Raw genomic sequence first — 9,347 nt, 5'->3', positions numbered from 1 at the left:
CTACTGTCTATATGTACATATCTATCGATACATTATTCCAGTCAACTCCATGACTGCCAAGGCAAAAATAAATGCAAGCTCATCTTAGGCGTCAACTCTCTATAGCAGACAAAAGGAAGATTCCACCTCACAAGCAGATCTTAATGCGCCAGAACTGGCATCCTGTCTACTGAGCTGCAACTCTGAATTCCAGGAAGATCCCATGTTCAGCTTAGCTCTTTATTCAACCTTCGTGTCCCTTGATACTTTGCTTCTTTTTAGTTTGGAGGCTATTGTGAGACAGATTCTTACTCTGTAGCCCAGGTTAGCCTCCAATTCAACACCAGATCCTTCATTCCTTACCTCCCTGAGACTAGGATTACAGGCACACTCACCAAGTGTGGTTCCCTTTGCGGCCGTGAGCTTTTCCAGATCCAGTGGAACTATCCCATCTATTGCCAGCACCTTGCCAGCATCTGGCAACTTGCCAGGTTTGAAAGCTTCTATTTAATTTCCCCCTCTATCTTTATGTCCTGCTTTCCTTCCAGTGTTTTCTCCTCCCTCCATCTCTTCTGTCTTTCCACTAAGAAACATATTTAAGCAAAGGAAGCTTCCTATTGAAGAAGAGTGGCAAATGTTTTACCTATGGACTTGGCCTGCTGATTAAATTAGTAGTAGGAGTTTTCATATTTACTTCTGCATATAAGTGGAGTGTCCCTGTTTTGATATCCCTGTTCCTGAAGCCTTCCAGTGTCTTCTTAAGGTTTCGTGGCAGTTCTCTCTGTTTATGCCATGTGAGGTATCCCAAAGCAAATTGCAAAGCCAGAAAGTAGCCCCACTACCTCCTCCAAGTTTATCTTTATTCCTGCAGAAAATCTCTTCCAGAATAGCTGTTTTTATATAGCTCTCTGCAGCATCCTTAAAACTATAAAAATGAAAGACTGGGGTCTAAGGACATATTCTATATCACATGTACAAAAGCATGACAATAAGTTCTACGAACATCATTATGCAGAACTCAGTCATAGTTTCCTTCTGATAGAAGCATTCTGTTACATGTGGATTAACAGTAAAGGCTCGGGCTTCTGCAGCTTCATCCACTAAGAAACTTTGAATACATGTGTTTTTCTTCTCTGTCCCCAACATGCAGTAGACCCATGCAACTGTACTAAAGAAGAAAGTCATGTTTGGAAACATATGCTGTTTACAAGAGTGTGAATGTACTGAATTTTAGGAGACAGATGTTTTTAATTTCCAGTATGTTGTGTGTATCTTAATTCCATTACTTCTCCCAAAGTATTCCAAATTTATAATAATGAATGTATGTCTAATTTTAAAATTTTACTGTCTATTCCAATAACATATCTTTAGTGACTCTAAAGGCTTAGAAAATGTATGCTTTCAAAATAATGCTGCTTGCAGTAAAGTAAAAATTATGTCTAAGGGCTGAAGAAAATTGAGGTCCTTTCCATTCTTTTTTCCATATGCCTCCAGTTATTTCCCATAACAGGAATGAGAGCTTATTGATTGGTACCCCGTCTCTCCAAGGAACATTTTTAGCTCTCTGATATAAATTATCTAATGTCAGAGAAATGGTAATGGAATGCCCTCAAATGTGTCCATCATATCATGGAATAATTAGGATAATGTAAAAGATAACTCATGGTTTTGTTCATTTGGAATGCTTCAGAATATAATGTGCTTTTGATGGACACCGAAATCAGGATTATTTTCTAAAATTTAATAATTAATCTCAAAGTTCATTTTGTCATACTTCAAGCAATGCCATGCAGAGTTAATAATGTGGAACTATTAACAAATGAGTTTTTAGCTTAACAGACTTCCACCTAGTAAGCATTTTCTTACTTTACAAAGTAAAAAATACATTTTTAAAATGTTATTTCTGAAATTGTGGACGTTTTGTTTGTTTGTTTTTTGTTTTGTTTTCAACCAGAAAATAAGACCTAAAAGTAGTCTAACATGTAGTATATTTTCAAAACTCTTTCTCCAGGATAACAATGCCTCTGAATTTCATCATGACTTCTCTTAGTTAAATATAAGGTTAAGGGAGAAATTAATTGGATTGCACAAGTCAGTCAATGTGTTTGAAGTAATGTTGGTGAAGCCTCTTTTTTCAGGTGACTAATTTAGTTTGTTGGTCTAAATTTCTTCCTTTGACAAAAAAAGCAGAAATGCAATGTAACATTAAGAAATACAATTTCAGGAAGATATGAGGACCACAAGTTACAGTGTAAATTGGTGTCTTGAAAATGATGCTTGCGGAATGAAGGAAGAGGAGACGGTGACAGTATACTCGTGTTGAGCTGGGGGAGAAGGGTCATCTGAATCTGCACATGAACAGGACAGAAGAGGATGGCAAGTGTCACCTTTCATGAATTTTTGACTTATTTTTGGAAACAGGATGTCTCATCAAACCTGAAACATACCATTTTGTCCAGGTTGGTTGGCTGGATACTCCTAGGATCCACCTATCTCTGCTCCAACTTGGGGTTACAGGCATAAATGATCATGCTCAACTTTGACACAAGCACTGGGTATTTAGTTCAGGTCTTCTTGCTTTGAGCAAACACATTTTCCTCCCTGAGCCATCTCCATAGACTTGCTCATTAATTTTTAGAAATTGATATGAACTGAATTTAATACAAGTAAAAGAATAGAAACATAGATTCTAAGATAAGGTATCTTTGTTTTATTTTACTTTATTTCCTTTTTTATTTTCAATGGCCTTTCTATTGGTATCCTTTGGGGAAAATATCTATCAGCTGAAATGCTTTAATTAAAAAATACTGAGATTGTATGAACATATTTGGAGAATGCTGGAATCCACAGCATCTTAAACAATTAGTAAGGGGGCATTTGGGTTGCTTTAATTTGTCTGTGGAATAAAATTATCATTTTAAATGAATATCAATGTTTATGTTAATGTAACTGACTTTTGGATAAACTGGTACTATGCATACATGTGTTGGGGGATGGTCATAAAGAGAAGGATCTACAATTACTCAGTGGTACAATTTGTTAAATAAAGCAGGTAATCAGCTTGGTTTACATGGATTTTTATCTGCAATAGGAAATATTGCTGAAAGTCATTGCAATGAATAGAGCAGGAGTAGCTAAAGGCTTGCCCCAGGCACCAGCCTACAAGAAAGTCTGAAGATTTGGAGACAAGAAATGACAATTATCAGACTTTACTCAATGAGACAGTAACATATTGCTAAACTACAGGGTGAAGTGATACTCACTACAAAGATGCATTTTAGGAAGTAATGAAGTATGATTGCTTGCGGTCCAAGGCAAAGGACAGAGGCAGAAGGCAGAAACCTCATGTATTCCAGATCAGATGGGTGACATACGAGATCCCACTAAGCCTTTAGTAGGCTGTATAAGGATATAAAACAAACAAACAAACATCAAATGGAACCAGAGGACTCATATGTGGCTCATTTGGAAAGGAATCCAGGATTTTCTTCAGCGTGGTCACTTTAGAACGTTCTTATTGGATACCACTTTATCTTCAAGTAAATAAAAATTGCAACAATCCTTGGATATGTTTTTCTTGGGCAAAAAATTATATTACCTTTATCCATATCTTCATCTTGCTCAACAAAATATTAAGAAATATTTCAGAAATGAAAATATGATTTTTAAATAAAAACTATACATTTTGCCAAAATTACTGTAAGAACAATTATGTTATGTATGAGATTATTTAATGTGACAGTTTGTTCTTGTTATTTGAAGAAAATGTATGGTCCATTCACATAGGACAGTAAAATGCTTATTTTAATGGAACACTTTGTTGCTTTGGCTCTTGCTTCAACTTCTCCCTGTATGAGCTTCTGAGAATGACTAGCAAGAATCAGACTTCAGCGTAGTCCATGCATGGTGCACCCCAGTGCAGTTCATGCAGGGTAGGTGGGACCTTAGTAGTGATTTTAGCTATTTCAACAGCCTTCATATGTAGTCATGTGGTATGGAGAATAGAGACTAAAGAGAATACGTCTGTCTGACATTCAGATATTGATGTGTGCCAGGGAATCAAGGATGAAGCATCAGTTATCTATTGAGGACCTACTCTGTTCTAAAATTTGTATTACCCTGGGAAAAGAATATTCTATAACCCAAGAATTTCACAACAAAAAAGGACAGGCTTGGACAAGGGTCTTAGTCATCCCTTTCATTTTTAGAAAAACAGTTCAGAGAGAAATAAATAACTTTGAAGTTAGAGTCTAGATGCCTTTGACGTTTCATCCCCAATCTAGTCCACTAACATAGTCTTCCCTCATTTTAAATGTCACCTGGAAATATCAAAAGACATTTAAGTTTCATGGTACACGTATCCCATGTAATTTACATAGATTTCTTGTGTAATTTTGGAGAAAGATGTTTGTCTAATATTGACAAATACAATAGCGTTAAGAATAGAAGTAAATACGTTTTTAGACATTTGATAAAAGGGAGGAGGGACTCAACACACGTGGTTCCTATCTTACCACTATTTTAAGCTTGTCCAAAATTATTCAATATTCTTGATTCAATGGCAATTAAACTATAGAATAGGTGCAATTTTAAAAAAGGAATGTTTCTCTTTATCCTCTGGGTGATATTTTTCTGATTGTTTGCATAGTATTATCCATTTTCTCTAAAAAGTACTTCACATTTGTGGGTGTGTTTACAATGTGCTTGTTTGAATTTTATAACTAAGCTTAATTTTTAATACATTACCGTATGCTTGGCCCCCTATTCCAGGAGAAATTTAACTGCCTATGCAGTTGTGTGCTTCACTCACATGGTTAGAATGTTGCATCTGCTTAGCAGCCTCAAGGCAATGCTAAAATCGAGTTTTAAGACAGGAAACTTGGAAGAATAGTGTGTTTGCTTGCATTTGCAGAGGATATTTCTTTTCAGTGCCTAAACTGAACCAAAATTATTGAATCAATACACTTTTTGATCTTTAAAAACTATGGAAGCAAAAAGGCTGCTTATTATTAATGGTAAATGAATTGTTGAAAGCAGTTATACAAACAGGTCAATTGGGTCAGTTTTTCCCTGCATTGATCTCCAATAACCATTTATGAGTGATACAGGAGACAGATTGCTTATAAATTTAGTTCAGAATACTTTTGAAAAATAGAGTACAATGACATCGTGTTTTGTCTTAAACTATTCCCTGTCAGGACTACTCATGGTTACAGGATATTGTATTAGAATTACACACAGCATAATGTCAACCATAATTTCCCACTCTGCTAGAAAGAGAGAAGGTTGTTCACTCCTGTCCTTGATAAGCTCTTATTTATGGCAAATAGCTTTTGAAAACTTAAGCCCATTGATTTTCTGAAAATATGTAAATTAAGAAGAAATATCCCCAACAGAGAAGATGTGGACAGTTCTTATTATGAAGAAACAGTCTCATTTCTCTCCTTCTATGGAGACACATTTGAGTATGGAATAATTTTCAAGTAAGTTTTGAAAGAAACAGGACAATGTCTAGGTGAAGTGTTTTTCTTTCTCCAAGTTATGTTTCCAGTCATTCTAGCCTTTACAAGATTCTGTTGTGTAAGGACTATGATGACCTGTTGACAGATTTAGGAGCAGAAAATACTGTAAGTTATTTATTAAAGACTATCTTTGTTATTGTGTACTATTTAAAAATGCATAGTGGTGGAGCCCTCTAAAAGTATTCTTTATGTAGGAAACTAAGAAATAGAAGCTATCAAAATTTAGAATCATTAGACATGAGGCCAGTTATCAGAGTCTAAGATCAATTGCCTCCATGCTTGGAGTAAGTCAAACACACAGCTGTGATGTATTTGTTATACAACTTGAACCTATGTGTTTAATGTCATGGACCTTTCAGAGAAATATGATATTGATGAAACTGAGTTTTTAATGTTTGCTGAAATTCTTTCTTGGCATCTTTGATGTATGAAGATAACACAACTGACCTGCTGGCTCCATGACAGGAGGTCAGTGCACACCATAGTCTGCTTAGATTGTTCATTTTTAAAAGCAATTTTTATTGAGGCAATGAAACAATGTCCCATTTGTGCAATATATACCAAAACTCAAAGAAATATATTCATCAATTTTCACATTTTTCAAATATGATCATTGACTGTGTTTCTTGACGCAATATTTTAGAGAGATGTGGATTGTAATTCAAATGTTCTTTTTTTTATAAGAGTTACCTGGAAAGATGTCATGACTGCTATAATTTAAGTACCATGACTTTTTTAATTCCTACAGATTTCACTTTGAAATGTGTTTATTATTGCTGTTAAACCCTCTTCAACAATCTTAGTAAAACTTAAAAAAAAACACCAGGGCTCATTAAAATCCCATGGGAGATAAATTGTATTATATGCATTGTTCACACAGAGTAATGTATAAAACATTTGGTTCCCTGTTGATTGAAAGAACAGATGCCTGTGCAATTTATCAAGCCATAAATACACCTACAATAACTTATAAAAACATGAAAACAGTAAAGTATTTAATGACATAATAAGTGGAGAATGTAGTTCAAGAAATAGAGAGCTTAAGAGACTAAATTAGAGACTGAATTTTGCAGCACAGAAATTTTGAAAGTTACTTAATTGTATTCTTAAAACATAAAAATTCGACTGGTTTTATAATATAACATTCTAGACAAAAAAAATGAAATGTATTGTTTCAAGTGAAACACAATCTTAAGAGCCTACAATGGCATTTTGTGTTTAGCTTTTTGTTATTGTGTATACTAGATCTCTTTGACTGAAAAAAATTTAACAATTTGCATAAATAAGAAGTCTGCTTCTTTTCAAAGTTTCTGATTTTTTTTCCAGAAAAAGAAGACTTCTTTATTTCCAATACATGTATTCTTTTCAATTTTCAAAGATTAATTCATGTTGTTAAAATTACTTTGGATTTATGTTAAAATATCTGTCCTTTCCCAGTCAAGGGAGGAGTCAACTGTTATTACACAGTCCTGGATCAAGGACAGGACATTTCTTTTATAAAGAAATAAATGCTGCCCACCGTGGCCATGCCACCATTTGTAGACATGACAGGACTCTACATTCTTCATAAATAAGATCCTCACTTCAACTCTGGTTCAATAGTTTATTACAGTGTTTATTCTACATTCACATTACTGTTATTTTAAGTCATTGTGAGCTCTATGAAAACATAATTTAACTCGAAGTAATTTTTCTTATCAATGAGTTATTTAACTCTATTATTAAAAAGTCACAGGAATAAGCAACTAAAGAATGCTGAGCGTAGGCAAAACAGTTTTCCTCAGAAAAGAGCACACCAGTTAGTAAACAATTCCAAATGATGGATTCTCCATAGTAGAGTTTAGTGGGAGCAAAAAAGAAGGGAGAAATTTGTGTGATTACAAATAATTACTTAAAAAATTAAAAATACTTTGGATATCACAACCTGATTTATTTAAAATAGTTCTTGAGTTTATGGAAAATGATGTAAGTTCTGTTTCTTCTTTATCTTTCTTCTTCTTTCCCTCTTTTCTTGTTTTAGGAAGAACTATTTCAAAAAAATTCATACAGCATATACACAACAAACCAGAAAGGAAGGGAGAGACAGACACAGACAGAGAGATTGAGAGAGAACTGACAGAGTTCTCTAGTGGATACCGTTTTTTTTAAATGATGACTGGATAAATTTCTAAAGCACATTTGTGCACATCTGTGTGATATAATGGTTTAAATTAAAGCAATGTAGGACATAAGCCCAAGGACAAGCAACCATTTTGACAGATGATCAGGAATCATCACCATCCTCCACTGCTATAGTGCTGATGAGAAAGACAGATACATTAGGTTAATCAAGGGCTCCTAACTTTAGAAGAGTGTAAGATTAATTGTTACTTTTACATAGACATCAATCGTCTTCAGAAGTACCTGTCTAGAAAGAACTCTTCCTGCCTGTCAGTCACCACCACCTACCAGCCAGGTAAGAACACCACTGCTACAGAGCATTCTAGCTTGCTGGGAATGCAGTAGAGCATCCTGGCTTTCTGACATTGACAATATGCAATTAAAAGTAAATGTTTGTTGTGTATAGTTATAAGAACATTGTATATGGGCATATGTATCTGTATATGAGAATTTCAATTTTAGAGTTTAAAAGACAGTTTTTTTAAAAAAAATGGGAAAAGCATTAAATACTTAGGAGACCTGGACTTAATTTGTCCTTTAAGTAATGATTGGAAGGAATGCTAGACTTCATAGAGTATCTGTTACATGGAGTTTTACGGAAACTAGGTGGTCTAGATGAGAACAATTTTATTATGCAGATTTTATCCAGGCAGAGGGCTTATATAACCAAGCTGTGTGGTCAGTCCTGAGCCACTGCTTAACTAGCGTCTAGTGTTCTTCTTATGCTCATTTTGTCATGTAATCTCAAAGGTGCTCACGGAAGCACTGCACAGAAAACTTTACAAGTAGAGATGATATGTAGACTTGAACTACCGACATGTTTAAAAATTCTGCAGACGATAACAAACAGCTATTCTAAGGCAAGAAATGCAAGCAAAATAATATTTGTAGGGTATTACTCAAACATGGTAGTATCTATCATAAATAGTCCCACCACCATACATAAAATCTTTATGATTTATGATTTGTATGTATTACACTAAACCATGTGGGTTTTTATATGTAAATGTAGCTGATATGTACATTAAAAATCATTCCAGTTATTTTGTTTGTTTCGATCCCTGGCAATTTTACTAAATAGACTACGTGGATGATTTGCTTTCACAAAGCAAAATGATAAGACATTTTATAGGGAGGATAATGTAGATTATCAATCATGACAACAGTACTGAAGGAGAGGAGAATCATTCCTATGTGCCCTCATCTCTAAAGTGATGACTGTCTTTCAGTCAAGCTTTGGCACTACTGTCCTGCTTCCTTTGGTGGAGACCAATATCCATGGTCTCCGCTGAGCTCTTCACCACCGTATTTATTCAATTTTGAGCGCTTTGATGCTTCTGCCTTTCCTACTGAGATGGGCAGAGGAACCTGTGATTATTATAAGAGTGAGCACTGGTAACTTGAGTGAGCTGTTATCTGTCTGACTGGGAAGGGAAAACTGCTAGTGCTGAGACATTTCGTGAGATTTCTTGAGCAGAGGAATGACACCTCAATGGAAACAAACATGAATGTGAAAAAAGGTGTCTTGAGACCACCAACTCCGTTCATTCGGAATCTTCTTCATCATGTTTCACAGAGAGCATGCGTTTGCTTTGGAAGGGGAGGAGGCAGTAATGTTTCCTATTGCAAGCGTGACATTTCTTCTTGCATTTTGAAAAGAGTCATATTCACGGCAGAAAAGAAAAC

The 9,347-nt window shown here is 35.0% G+C and overlaps 1 long non-coding RNA gene across 1 annotated transcript in view; it reads left to right on the top strand.

The window, feature by feature from the left end:
- The window catches only part of LOC114626401, a 58,640-nt gene extending 55,045 nt beyond the window's left edge, over nt 1–3,595 (top strand). Inside the window, exon 3 of the long non-coding RNA XR_003712233.1 lies at nt 2,204–3,595. This is a non-coding gene — a long non-coding RNA (uncharacterized LOC114626401). The remainder of the gene's footprint in view (nt 1–2,203) is intronic.
- Nucleotides 3,596–9,347: the final 5,752 nt, after the last annotated feature.

The sequence above is a fragment of the Grammomys surdaster genome, unplaced genomic scaffold (assembly GCF_004785775.1).
Source record: "Grammomys surdaster isolate TR1022 unplaced genomic scaffold, NIH_TR_1.0 234, whole genome shotgun sequence".
NCBI classification, from domain to species: Eukaryota; Metazoa; Chordata; class Mammalia; order Rodentia; family Muridae; genus Grammomys; species Grammomys surdaster.
This window is presented reverse-complemented; position numbering and strand designations above follow the sequence as displayed.